The sequence below is a fragment of the Suricata suricatta genome, chromosome 10, assembly GCF_006229205.1.
Source record: "Suricata suricatta isolate VVHF042 chromosome 10, meerkat_22Aug2017_6uvM2_HiC, whole genome shotgun sequence".
Lineage (NCBI taxonomy): Eukaryota > Metazoa > Chordata > Mammalia > Carnivora > Herpestidae > Suricata > Suricata suricatta.
This window is the reverse complement of record NC_043709.1, coordinates 60,484,299-60,499,201: the sequence shown is the minus strand read 5'-3', so window position 1 is coordinate 60,499,201 and position 14,903 is coordinate 60,484,299. Positions and strand designations below refer to the sequence as shown.

At 38.8% G+C, this 14,903-nt stretch overlaps 1 protein-coding gene across 1 annotated transcript in view; it reads right to left on the bottom strand.

The window, feature by feature from the left end:
* LOC115303518 (cyclic AMP-dependent transcription factor ATF-7) overlaps positions 1-13,170 on the bottom strand; it is an 85,057-nt gene extending 71,887 nt beyond the window's left edge. The window contains exon 1 of the mRNA XM_029953311.1: positions 13,059-13,170. The gene's annotated coding sequence lies outside the window, so the exon portion shown is untranslated. The remainder of the gene's footprint in view (positions 1-13,058) is intronic.
* Positions 13,171-14,903: the final 1,733 nt, after the last annotated feature.

Sequence of the window (14,903 nt, the reverse complement as noted above, 5' to 3'; positions counted from 1 at the left end):
GATGTGACTTAGTACAACCAACTAACTATGCTTTCCTTATCATTCAAATAACAGAGGAGGCTCCACAGTTTTTGGTTAGAGTGTTAAAAAATTGGGAGAAGGAAGTTATTTGTTAAATTAACCCTTCACTGGCCCTTGAAAACAAAACCTAGGCCAGAGCTGTTAAGATATATTTTCAAGTATAAAAGAATGCAGTAGAGAGGGCATCTTATCTTCATATAAGACTTTAGGGAGTATATATTTGAACAATCGTTCTGGAAAGCCATTTGGGGATATTTATATTAAATGTCTTAAAATATTTTACATTCTTTGAACAAATCATTCTTTCAGGACTTTATTCTGAGGTTAAAGCCCCAAACACGGACCACTTATGTATTAAAATGTTCATCATAGTCCTATTTATAACAACAAAAAAAAGAACAGAAATTAAACATTTAAGAAGAATGGATAAATATAAATTAAGATACTGCCTTACAATAGACTATATTTAAGTTGTTAAGAATAACGTTTCTGAAATCTATTTAATGACATGAGAAAATGCTATACATTCTGTGGGGAGAAAAAAGCAGACTATCAAATTGCATATGTGGGGCACCTGGGTGGCTCAGTCTGCTGGGTGTCCAACTCATGCTCAGGACAAACTCTCGAGGTTCATGAGCTTTGAGTGCTGCACTGAGCTCTCTGCTGTCAGCAAGGAGCCTGCTTCTGATCCTCTGTACCCCTCGTCTCTCTGCCCCTCCCCCACTTATGCTCATGTGCTCTCTCTCTCAAAAATAAAATATGAAAAAAAATTTTTAATAAAAATACATACATAAATAAAATTGCTATGCACCATAATTCCAAATCTATAAAAAAGAAAACAAAATAGGGGTGCCTGGCTGGCTCAGTCAGTTGAACATATGACTCTGAGACTCTTGATCTCAGGGTCATGAGTTCAAGCCCTACATTGGGTGTAGAGCCTACCGGAAAAAACAAAAGCAAACAAAGTAAAAGCACAGAAAAAGATAAGGGAATTAGCATGTAATGTTAGTAACAGTTATCTCTGGGTAATGGTATTCCAGGTGATTTTGTTTTGTTTGTGCCTTCAGAATTTCCCAAAGTCTACAATGATCACAGATTGCTTTTAATAAAAATACATAATATGATGTAATCTAATTTTTAAAAATGCTGATCTGCATTAAAAAAACATGTCTAATGAGTTTCAAAAAGGCCCACATCTACTAGACTATTCTAAGCACTAAACAGCATACTTACAAATCATACAAGGTTGTTCATTCTCTACTACAAACCAAGAGAACAAACTGACAAGTTAACAATTTCAAAATGGACTACCAAAAAATCTTTCTAAAATTATAAACTAACAGCTTCATATAGAAACAGACATGGTGGAAACTTAAACATATCGATACAAAGGGTAATCAAGCAGTTCAAGATAGTTCCTCCTTTGTTAACCTTCAAGGACCCATTTTCAGAATCCTATGAATGCTTCCTAAGAATTAGTATTACTTACATTAAAGACTTAGAAATTGCCCCAACCATCCATCACAAAGAGAATAAAGAGCTGAATCCAAGTTTAGCAGGTACTGAATGCCTTTCAGCTCAGCTATAAACAAGCTAAAAAGTTTAGACAGGCACCCAAACAGAGCTCTATGGGCTCCATTCCCTTAGGATATTAAAAAGAAAGAAATTATATACAAACAGTTCTCTTCCAAGAACATAACTTTGGATACCAAGTTTCAGACTCTAAGATAATTTAGCTGCTGCCAAGCAAAGAGTACAAACACCAAAGATCTCTACCACAGCCGTCTCAACATGTGATTCTGCATCAGATACTCAGTGCTGCTGTGATTTGCATTACATCTAGAAAATTGACTTGAGGAAAAGATGCCAATAAACATACAAACTGTGAGACTATAATGCACATTATGTGAACCTCAGTAAACAAAGACTCAAGTTTTACTAGGCAGTAGATTATTTAGGAATTGAAATTTCTGTTCATAAATTCTGAGTTTGTTTTCCACTGTGTTATTTAGCATGAAAACAGTTTAGCATGTATTATTTCACTAGTAAGTAAACCAACTGCCCCAAAAGGACTATATAGAAAGCACATACATCATTATAATCTTAAACTAACTTGCCTTACTGTTTTATGTCGGGTAAAAACACAAAGTGTGAAGCACTTTGCCGACTGACATACTGGAAAACCGAGGCACAGTTATAAAAAAAAAGTAGGCGGGGCGCCTGGGTGGCTCAGTCGGTTAAGCCTCCGGCTTCAGCTCAGGTCAGATCTCACGTCTGTGGGTTCGAGCCCCGCATCAGGCTCTGTGCTGACAGCTAGCTCAGAGCCTGGCGCCTGCTTCCGGTTCTGTGTCTCCTTCTCTCTCTGCCCCTCCCCCTCTCATGCTCTGTCTCTCTCTGTATTTAAAAAAAAAAAAAAAAAAAAAAGTAGGCAAAAGAGTCAAGAGGTTGAGGTTGGCCTGAATCCTAGTTACCTATTCTCACACACCTCAAAGAAGATATAAAAATGGACAGCACATCTTTTTAGGGCTCCTGAAAGTTGTATGATAACTTGTATATTGCATAACTACTTCCAACTGAATTGTGTATTTCCAAAAGTTTTTACATACAGGTGTTTCTTATATGTTTATTATATAAGTGAATGTCCAGAAATATGAATTTGAGGAACTATAAGTTCCTGGAGCATTATTTTTGTCTAGGAAAATTAAATAATGTTATAGTTTTAACATTAAGTATATTTTATTATAAAGTTTTAAAATTTATAATCCAGTTCTAGTATATGTAAAGGACTGGCAAATTTCAGTTCGTGGGACAAATCCAGCCTGCCACCTGTTTTTGTACGGCCCACAAGCTAAGAATGTTTTTACATTTTTAAATGGTTGAAAAAAACATTTAAAAAATATTTCAAGACACATAACAATTATATGAAGTTTGGGGCACTTGGGTGGCTCAGTCGGTTAAGCGTTCAGCTTTGGCTCAGGTAATGATCTCACGGTTCACGGGTTCGAGCCCCACATTGGGCTCTGCACTGACAGCTTGGAGCCTGGAACCTGCTTTAGATTCTGTGTCTCCCTCTCTCTGTTTCTCCCCCACTTGTGCTCTGTCTCTCTCTCTCTCTCTCAAAAGTAAACATTAAAAAATATATTAAAAATTTAAAAATTATATGAAGTTCAAATTTTAGTGTCCATAAAAAAAGTTTTAAGGGAAACACCCAAGCTTATCCTTTGCATGTTGTCTATGGCTACTTACATGCTACAATGACAGAGTTGGGTACTTACAACACAGACCTCACGCCTGCAGAGTCCAACATATTTACTCTCTGACCTTAGTTTGCAAACTCCTAACATTTATAAATAACTATTATGAATTAAAATATATGCTTAATTAGGAGATCTCATAAAAAATGTCAGAGTATATGTGTTAATCATTAATAAGAACTTTTATACTGTGACTATTCAACTAATTTCTTTTTATTTTACTACAAAATTTTAGAAATTAGCTTTCTATTTTCTTTAAGTAATCTCTACACCCAACATGAGGCTCAGATTCACAACCCCAAGATCAAGAGTCATATACTCTTCTGATTGAGCAAGCCAGGCACCCCAGGAATCAGGTTTTTTTAAAAATAAGGTTAATTAAGCTAGCTTTATAGTTCTCAATCTTTAGCATATTCACCAGGGCACCCTGAAAAATGCTGATTCCTATGCCTTCTGGATTCTCTTGGCTTTGGGACCCAAGAGTCTGCACTTTAAAAAACACCCTGGGTGGGGTGCCTGGGTGGCTCAGTTGGTTAAGTGTCCAACTTCGGCTCAGGTCATGATCTCACGGTTTGTGGGCTCAAGCCCCGCATCAGGCTCTGCGCTGACAGCTAGCTCAGAGCCTGGAACCTGTCTTCGGATTCTGTGTCTCCCTCTTTCTCTGACCCTCCCCTGCTAATGCTGTCTCTCTCTCTCTCTCTCTCTCAAAAATAAATAAAACATTAAAAAAATAAAAAATAAAAAACACCCTGGGTAATTTCAATGCAAATTGTCAGTAACCCAGCCTTTGAGAGGTGCTAAAATGGTTGGAAAGCTTACAGTTCTTCCATAGTAAACGGGTGTATTTTTCCAGTTTGGTACTATCAGACAGCAGGTCTCAAAGTGGGGTGCAGAGATGCCCATAGATCCCTGAGACCCTTTCAGAAGGCTGTTCAAGTCACACATGGGTAAAAGATCGATTTAAAGGGCAAGATAGGCTAATTCATTTTAATGTAATAAAGTATTAAAAGTTCACAGACGTGATTTTAGATTCTACACAAGAGGTAACCTTTAAGAAACTACCACATTTTGGATTCTGGTATAATATCAAAGAAAGACTATCTACAATTATCTGAAAAGCATCTTTCCTTTCCCTACTAAGTATCTGTGTGAGCCCAGGTTATCCTCATATACTTCAACCAAAACAACATATTGTAACAGGCTGAATGCAGAAGCAGATATAAGAATCCAGCTGTTTTCTATTAAGCCAGACGTTAAACAGATTTGAAGCCCTTCCCCTAAATGTTTTTGACACTATAATACAGTTATTTATGCTGTCATTTAAAAATAATATTTTTTCGGGGTGACTCAGTTGGTTGAATGTCCAACTCTTGATTTTGGCTCACGTCATGATCATAGGGTCATGGAGTGAGCCCTGCACAGGAGCATAGGGCCTGCTTGGGATTCTCTCACCTCTCTGCCTCTCCCAGCCCCCCACCCTCACTCATGCACTCTCTCTAAAAACAAACAAACAAACAAACCAAAATTAAAAATAAATATTTTCTTCAATTTCTCCATTTTAATTTCTAATAGGGTCAATATCAATACATATAACTAAGACAAAACAAAGCCCTCTGGAGTCCCCAACAATTGTGAAGAGTATAAAGGGATAGGTACTGAGACCAAATGCAGTTTGAAACCCATCGCTTTAAGAAATAAACAGCAGAATACCCTGGACTGATCAAAGAGAAGGTTAAAATTAATTTCTGGATTTCGAGCTCTGACATGCAGGGACAGGTTTCAAAAAAAGGAGCCAGCTTAAATAGACCAAATAGTTTTGTAGCAAATGACTGAAAACAGATGGGAGTGAGAATTAGGCTGAATCGTAAGTTAGGCAACACATGGCCAAAGCTTAGAACCTATCTGGAAGCAGCTTCATATAGACAACTACTTGACGAGAACTTTTTTTTTAAGTCTCTCTAGGCTTTTGGAGGATTCAAGGAACTATTTTGAGCTATTCTCAGAAATGTTAATAAGGCAAAAGCAAAGAAGCAACAACTTGCTAAGCAGGAAGCAGAGTGAGAAATAACGGGAGAACATTATACCTATGTTTGGCTTTAATATGCATTTTAGGAGCCGAAAAATTCCTGAAAAATGATAAGCTGTCAAAAATCTAATGTTATGTTTGGGTTTTTTCCTACTCGTTTTCAGATAAAGTATCGTCACTAAAACAATAAACCAATAGTGGTCAACCCCAAAACACTAATCTTTTAATTTTTTTTTAATGTTTATTTATTTTTCAGAAAGAGAGACAGAGTTCAAGTGGGGTAGGGACAGAAAGCGAAGGAGACACAGAATCTGAAACAGGCTCCAGGCTCTGAGCTGTCAGCACAGAGCCTGATGCTGGGGCTCAAACTCACGAACTGAGATCATGACCTGAGCCAAAGTTGGACGCTTACTGAACTGAGCCACTGAGGCACCCCAAACACTAATCTTTAAGGATAAATTTAACATCTTCATGGACTTACTAAATTTTTATGGACTTAATTTAAACAGACTGCAAACAACAACAAACCAGATAGACTTTAACATTAAACCCTAGTATGAGGTCGGTCCTAGATAAGAAATCGCTACAGTATCTTATAATGATAATCATGGCAATGCTTAGAAATTGTCGAGGAAAAATATTTTCTAAGACTGTCCACAAACTGTCCACACAGTGCTCTATTTGGGGTATTCTACTGTTCAATAACTGGCTTTCAACAGTCCCAAACAACAGATGCATAAAATATCAGCAAACTACTGCTTGCCCAAAACTTAAAAAAATAAAGAAAATGGTGCTACAGGAGACAAGTTAGTACCAGAAATACCAGAAAAACCATGTTAAATAAAACCAACATGGTGTTACTCAAGTTTGATAAAGCTTAAATAAACATTACTGGCAAGAAACTTGGTGCCAACACAAATCATTTACAGCAGTCATATGTTCTATTCAATAAATCACCCTGTTTTTATAATATAGTGAGGCATATTCCTATTCAAAAAGAATGATTACACTCTATTTTTTAATGTGAAAAAAAGTAATTTTTCTACTGCATGGTAAATTTTAAGCCCCAAATACAATATTACCAATTTAGAATATAAATCTCCTTTGTCCATTATGCCAGCAAGAAGCACTATACCAGATAAGATATTAATAGGTAATTCCACTCAAAACAAGCTGGATTTTGTGAGAAGGTGGGGCTATGTCAAAACAATGTCCCACAGAGGCCCAAGCCACAAGTGACTTTTTAAGCTAAGTTGTGTCTCTTGTTAGACCTTCATAAATGGATATTTATTTTTTAAAATTGATATTTGTTAAGGATAAATGCAGTATTGAATAGAAAAGGGAAATTTTTTTTATTAAGTAAACTCTACCCCCAACGTGCAGCTCGAACTCACAACCCCAAGACCAAGATTCGCATGCTCTACTGACTGAGCCAGCCACGTGCCCCAGAGAAATCAGGTTCCAAATGTATGAGAACATTTAGAATTAAAATCACCGAAAGATGAGAAAAAGCTAACAAAGGGAAACTGTGAGTTTGTAATGAGTTTTGTTTTCCTATTAAGTGTTCTTAGACCCTGTACAAGACTACTGTAGTAACACACATTTGCCTTAGTTGGGAATCTTTCCTAGGTGTCTGCCTACAAAGCTTTAAAAACTATGTAACAAATTCGTCTTTTCATAAAATTTTTCCTGAAATATAACACTCATCCTTTCTCTCTAGGGAAGCCAAGTAGTACACATTTACTTTCAAAAGTAAAGTGAATTTTCTTTGCTATATACAGGCAGTGGGCATATTATTCAAATCCCTCCCTCACCCAAAAGTTTCTAAACAAATGGGTAAACAAGAGAAGGAAAGGAGACAAAATACTATGACTTAACAGGAAGAAAAAAAAAATCTTTAAATACAAAGTGTCCACCAGGAAAATTCTGGAAAGAAAATGTCATGATAAAATATTTTAAGGCATGAAATGACCCCAATGTAAAGTATTTGTTGTTGTTGACCTTTGTGCATGTGTGTGTGTTTGTTTGCTCAAAAGTTATTTCTTGTCATTTATGTTCCTTACAAAAATTTTTGTTTAGCTATTCCCACTGGGTCAGTAGAACCATTTCAATTTCATTTTCTTTACAGTCTATTTTTCTTCCTGATTCTTCAATATAAATTCTTTGATCTGAGTTTCTATTTATGAATGTTTGGACTAGGAAGGACCTTGAGGGGTCGTCAAGTCCATCCTTCTGCTTTCCAGGAGAATTTGTAACTAAACAATCTCAGATGGATGAGAAGCTATCAAAAGAAGATGCATCCTGTCCCTAACAGCATGCTACTTTATTCCGCACAGACATTTCCATTCACAATTTGCAATTTTCTAAAAGTGAAAGTAAAAATTACAACCTCAAGAGAGGAAGGTGCTTCAAAAATGCATTTATCAGCTAAAACTGCTCAAACATAAATTCAACTATCAGGTCTAAAATTAACACACAGGAAAGCTGTTGGCTGCCAATATCACCTTTAGTCCCTAGAGACATCTTCTGATGTTCTGGCTTATTTTTAGCACGATTTTACCTATAGCACAGAACATGACAGACCACCATGTTAATAAACTGTAATTATAAATGTCACTTGTGTGAGTGGGCGGGTGCTTTTTTTTCTTACAGGTCATGTAGGTTTTTATTCCAAACTGAAAATAAAAATTTAGGTCTAATCTGGAGGTGTCAATATCATGGGGCAGCTACAATGTAACTGTTACATGAGCAATAGTTTAATTTTTTAATATGTAACTTAAAATATTGAGGGCATGGGGCACCTGGGTGACTCAGTCAGTTAAGCGTCCAACTGACTCTTGATTTCAGCTCAGGTCATGATCTCACGGTCCTGGGACCAAGCTCCATGTTGAACTCAGTGCAGAGCATGAAGCCTGACTGGGATTTTTTCTCTCAAAAATAAATACTTAAAAATAAACGAATGAATGCATGAATAAAATGTTGCGAGAATGACATTTCTTCCTAAAAGTTTCTAAAACAGAATTTCGGGGGCGCCTGGGTGGCTAAGTCCGTTATTAAGCGACCAGCTTTGGCTCAGGTACTGATCTCACAGTTCGTGGGTTCAAGCCCCGCGTCAGGCTCTGTGCTGACCGCTAGCTCAGAGCCTGGAGCCTGCTTCAGATTCTGTATCTCCCTCTCTCTCTGACCCTCCCCTGCTCACACTGTTTCTCTCTGTCTCTCAAAAATAAATAAAAAACATTAAAAAAAATTTTAAACAGATTTTCGCCTGATGACAAAAAAATCCAATTATGAAGAAACACTGTTAATCATTCTAGACTTGTTTAAAAACTAAATAAAAAGTAAAGCAGGACCAGCAATGTTGAAAATGGGAGGAAAATTACAGTTAAAAAATAGGGGACTTATTAAACAGATGGCTTTTGAACAACTGGCAAGTAATACAGTGATCTGTAAACCCTAGCATAACATAGCTAGGTAGCAACAAATGTCTAATGTCATTTCATTAAAAAAATTTTTTTCTAATGTTTATTTTTGAGAGACAGATAGAATGTGAGCAAAGGAAGTGCAGAGAGAGAGGAAAACACAGAATCTGAATCAGGCTCCACGCTCTGAGGGGCCAGCACAGACTCAGACCCGGGGCTCAAAATCATGAACCGTGAGATCATGACCTGAGCTGAAGTTGGACACTTAACCAAATGAGCCACCCAGGCACCCCTAACTTTATTTTATTTTTTAACAGGTCACTAGCCAAGGAGCTCAGGGATAGGTCAGAGACAATATATTTAGATTTCAGTAAGATACCTCTTGCTATTTCACAGGAAATTTAGGCTAGATGATAAAACAGTAGGTAGATTCGTAATTGAATTTTACCCAAAAAGTTGATTAATGGATAGAGTGCTGATTTACATAGCATCTCTCCATCCTTACTTATTTTTACCAGCCACCTAAAACAAAAACATAGGTGTCATATTTATGTCTTATTTATCAAATTTATCTATCAATGATAGAAATATGAGAATTTGATATGAGGAATGACCAAGAGGCTAAATAACATCATTAAGCTAAAACAATAAACCCAAACTAACAAGATGACAATAACAAGGATAAGTGTAAGGTCATCAACTACATTTAAAAAAATTACACAAATTAATGCAATCTTAGACTTTTAGAGGTACCTCATGCAGCAGAAAAGAGGCCATACTCTCCCTTGTACTTTGTATTGATCAGATTATACCTAAGATGTCATAGTTCAGTTCTAGATAAGAAACCCTAAAGATTCAGGCAACCGAGTTGATAATGAGCCTGAACTTTATTAAAAAGGGTCGTTTGAAGAATGGCTGAAATAACTTGGGATATCTACCCCAGTAAGAGAAGCCTCTCTTCATGGGACATCACCGGCATCAAATATGTTGAAGGGCGACCATGGTGACAAGGAATTAGGTTTATTTATTGTAGCTGCAAATGGCAGAACTAAAGAGCTTCAGCACAATGTAAAGAATGTTCTAAAAGTAGACCTCCAATAATGGAATAGGGTATCTGTGAAGTGGAGACCTCTTCCTTATGACATTAGGAAGTGAAAAGAACCAACTACCAGAGATTCCAAATATAATGTATTCCCACATTTCATTAAAACATTGATCCCAAAAGAAGCCTGCTGCAGGAAGACAACATTTAAAAACCAGATGCTTAAAAATTGTTTTCCTTGACATGTTTCAAAATAGGTGGAAGACCTTTTCTCCCTTTTTTAAAGTTTATTATTATTATTTTTTTTAGTATTCTCTCTCTACACCCAACATGCGGCTCAAACTCACGACCCTGAGATCAGGAGTTGCAAGGTACACCGACTGAGCCAGTCAGGTACCCCGATGGAAGACTTTTTCATGAACTCTAAAATCATACTACCATTTTCAGAGAAACCTACAACAAAAGAAATTTATGTGTCTTCTTTTTTAATGAATGCTGCATTTGTTTTTCCTCAAAGAAACAACATCTGCATCTTAACTTTAGTACCTTTATTAGGGGATAAGGGACAATTATATGCCAGCCTGCCAACTAGTCTCAAGAAGAGAGCTGTCTTTGTTATACATTTACAAGGCAATGCTATTTGCTCCACCTAAAACTTCCTTGCAAGGAGAAGACTCCTCCTTATCAGGCGTAGATGAGGAGGTTAGAACAGGGACTCCCTCCTACTGAAGCCTAAGAAAAACTCAGTCTTGACATGTACGAAACAGTAACTTGTGAGAACTTCAGCGCAGCTGTGTTCAGGCAGAGCCAGGGACTTTACTGGAGGCAAAGTAGTAGCTTAAGAGTTGGTTGGAAAAAAAAAAAAAAAACAACAACCAATTTTCATTTTGGAAGTGGGGAGAGGAAAGAGAAAGGAGGTACAGGAGCAGTATCCATGAACATTTAAAAGCCATGGTAAACAAAAATGCTTAAAAATTACAACACTGAAACTATCACAGGATCTAACCTTTGATCCATAAGCTTAAAGATGAACAATGTTAGCACTCTCTAGCTTTCTGCTAGGTGCTAATGCCAGTGAGGGGGAAAAAAGATCTTGCATTTAATAGTTCCCAAGTTAAAGCCATCAGATTCTAGGATGGGAGAATAAAACAAGGGACTTTGCTTTTTCACTGTATATTTTTTGTGCTGCTGATAGGCAAAGTGCAAAAAGGTCTGAATGTCCAATAGCACTGCTCTAAATGTGAAATACTGGACACCAATTCAGTAATAACTGCCAAAGTGTCAGTAATTAATTAGTCTTAATGTGTTGTAGGGGCAACTTTCTGGCCAGGAGTAAAAGCTTCAAATGGTTGCTGAAAACCAAAGGTTAATACAAAGCAACACACTCCAGTTTCTCTTTGTGTAACAGCTTTACCGGCATTTCAGACATTCGTTTGCTTCTCCAAAGTAAAAGGAGAAGAAAAGGATGGAAAAGACAAATTTATGCAATAGCAAAGAAGTTTCTAATTAATTGGCTATATTAGTTCAATCCATTATTAAATAATACACAACTATCAAACAAAGGGCAAAGGTTTGTCCCTTTGCTGTACAGAATTAAGAACTGGTTAGACTACTTAGTAGAGCTGCCAAACTTTTCTTTAGCTTCTTTTCTTACAGACATGTTACATTTCGCAATAGTCTCCACTTACCTTACATCCTCCATGTTTAAGTACAAATTGTGTTTGATTTCCCCAACCCTTGCCCTAAGATATTATGACATCTCTTTAGCTTCTGAGTCTAGGCACAAAGGAAGAAACTGAATTTTTTTCACTTTCCCGAAATACATGTCCATCTTATTTACACCATTTAAAATACATAAGCTAACGAAAACTAACTACAAGCCTCCGTTTAACAACTCTTCAAGTTTATGAGTGGATAAGCCATTTAACAAAACAAACTTCTATTTAGTATATTATTTCTGTGCTTAGAAGAATAACTGTAAAGACTAAGGTCTTTACAAGAATTACTTTACTTCCACTACTGCAAAGTTTTTAAACGTAAGAATCAAGTAAGCTTGTCCATAAAACTCTGCACACCCCCCCAACCCTACACTTACTAGGGCACAACCTTCGGAGACACTAAAACACTCCTCTATTAAGTAGAAAACAAACTTTTAAAGTTAGGAAAGTAGCAACGCGGCAATCTGGGTAGGAGGTGCCCTGGGTAGTAAACACCCCAGCCAGAGAAAATAACAGGCAATTCAGAGCAACATATGACTCCCAATGGGGCTCCAACTTGGACTGCTTAAGTCCCAAGCCCCCATCCCTGAGTTTAGAAGATATGAGCACAGGAAAAGGAAGAGAGGGAGAGAGGAAATCAGAGAAGTGATGAAAATGGTCTATTTTTCTCCTCCTCTACCCCTATCCCACTATTCTTGCAAGCTGGTGACCAGACTAGGTGCCCTGTACACCAAAAGCCCCAAATCAATATCGTAGGCTGCTTCTGATACCTAGGCTAAAACTTGTATCTATCAGCTGTCTCCTTTCCAAACACCTCCTTTACCCCTCTGAATTCCCCTACACCCTTCTCAAAAGCGATGCTTTTTGGCTACTAAGTCATTCACTGAATCTTTTCCAAATTCAGATTTTGTCTCTGAAATCTTGTCCCTACGCTTTTTCATAATTCTGTCGAAATGCCATGACTCCCATTTCCAATGATTTACCCCTACCTATCGTTCCAACTAAACCCAGTGCCATGTTTTCACCTTCTCTCCCTAATTCCTGCCTGTTATCCCTGGCTCTTCCAATGCCAAGCTCCTAACACCACTCTTTGATAAGCCTGGGTCTTCAATCAATTCAGTACCCCTCCCCATTCTCCCATTCCACCCCATCCCCTGATCCTCCCATTAGTTTCTACCAGACTTCCATTCCCTCAGGATTCAACTCCCCTCTCCTTGCCACGCCCTGTGCCCCCCGGGGCTACTTACCCCAAGTTCTCCCCACACTTCAGGCCTCTGGCCCCGCCTTCCCCCCCAAAGGAAGGAGGCGGTAGGAGGGAGAGAAGAGGGGCGGCCCTCGGCAATGTAAAGACGATCTCTCATTAGTGGTCATCGCCGCCAATCGCAGCTTTCTTCTCTTTTATTGGTCGGCGTTAGTCCATGCCCCACCCATTTCCTCAGACAGGGCCCGGCCACCGCCTCAGCGCCCCCGTCCAACACAGACTGGGAGGGGAGACCCAGGCCTGGGACACTGGGACTGGCCCGAGTTGAAAGGGAGACTCTGCCAGATCATGGACCGGTTAATGTTAAAAGAACTCACCCGCTGGTAGCTCCGTCGCCTCCCGCCCGCCCGAGTTCGGTCCCACAATCTGCCTCCAGCTCCTTCTTTCCCCCCTCAGCGGAGCAGATACTTTCTTCTCGTCCGGCCAGGGGCTCTCACCTCTCGCGAGATGTGGGGGGTGCCGGGGGAGGAAGGGCGAGATCCGCAGGGCCTAAGTTGGACAGGGGCCGAAAGGCGGGGCTCCGGAAAGAAGAAGGGGCCGGGCTTTCGGTGGGCCAGGCTGGACTGGCGAGAGAGGCTGAGCGAGTTCGGTACACACAGGTTACACGTGTTTGGCTGTGGAATAGAGGGGTAAAAGGAAAGGGAAAGGAAATCCTTCCACGTGCCTGTAGGAGTGGAGATCCAAAAGGTAAAGGGGCGCCTGGCAGAAGAGCATGCGATTCTTGATCTTAAGGTCATGAGTTCAAGCCCCATGTTGGATATAGAGATTCCTTAAATAAATAAACTCAAAAGTATATATTCAAGTAAACATTCTAGGGGATGAGATTATTTCAAAGGAGCGCACTTTTGTTTCTCTTCCCTTGGCCGCTAAACAAGCACACTTTAATAAGAGTTTTTGGGAACTTGGGTGGCTTAGTTGATTAAGCATCAGAATCTTGATTTTGGCCATGACTCAAGCCTGGAATCCGAGCCTAATTGGGATTCTCTCTCTTACTCTCTCTCTCTCTCCCTCTCCCCTCCTCTACTTGTTCTCATTCTCTCTCTCTCTCTCTCTCAAAATAAATGAACTTGAAAAAAAGAAAAATGAAAGATTATACCTCAATGAAGCTGTTTAAAAAAAGGGTGAGGGGGACTCGAGGTGGATACACAAGAGGATTCAGGTTTACAAACAGTTGAATAATTATATTTTCTTCTTTGCACTTAGAATAATAATCACTGTGGCCATAACTCTGCTGTGTGTGCGACTGCATAAAGGATAGGGTGTGGATGTCAAGGATTCAACTGCAGGAACTGGCGACTTATAAATAAACGTGCAGGTTGTTTCTACTCTCCTCCAGAGTTATCACTTCCTTAATTGTAAAATAGTTTGCAATGCCCTTAGCAATAGAACTGGAGTGAATGTATTAGAAAAAGCAAGCCACCTACATAGCAGTCCCAACCCAGTTATTTAATTAGCCTGTGACTACTGGTGGATGCTTCTCTGACTCTCTTTACTCTGGCCTAATAATCCCATTTTACTCAAAGAGTTGTAATGAGCAAATGAGATAAAATATATAACATCGGGAATAAAAGAACACTATATTTATTCTTCAGCAAGTATTTCAACAAATACTTAACAGGACATAGTATGTGCAAGGCACTGTTCTAGGCATGGGGAGAAAAGCAAACCAGGTCCTGGCTCTGGTAGAAGTTATATTTTAGTGGGGAGGGAAAGGCAGTGAATAACCCAATAAACACAAATATTTCAGTAGTAAAGAGTGCTTTCAGGATAATGAGACAGAAACCGTGGAGGTGGGGAAGCCACTTTTACTCCGGTGTTGAGAAGGCCTCTTTGAAGAAGGAACATGTTTGCATTAGCAGTTAACTATGAGGAGACAGCCTTGGAATGATTTTGGATAAAACATAAAATGGGAAGACTATATTAAAATTTTTTCTCCTGTGGTAACCAAAATGGTACTTAAAAAAAAATTTTTTTAGGGCCCTTTGGGCGGCTCAGTGGGTTAAACATCCAACTTTTTATTTCAGCTCAGGTCATGGTCTCACTGTTCCTGAGATGGAGCCATACATCGGGCTCTTCACTGACAGTGCAGAGCCTGCTTGGGCTTCTCTCTCTCCCCTTCTCTCTGTCCCTCCCATGGGTATTTCTTTTTTGTTTGTTTTTAT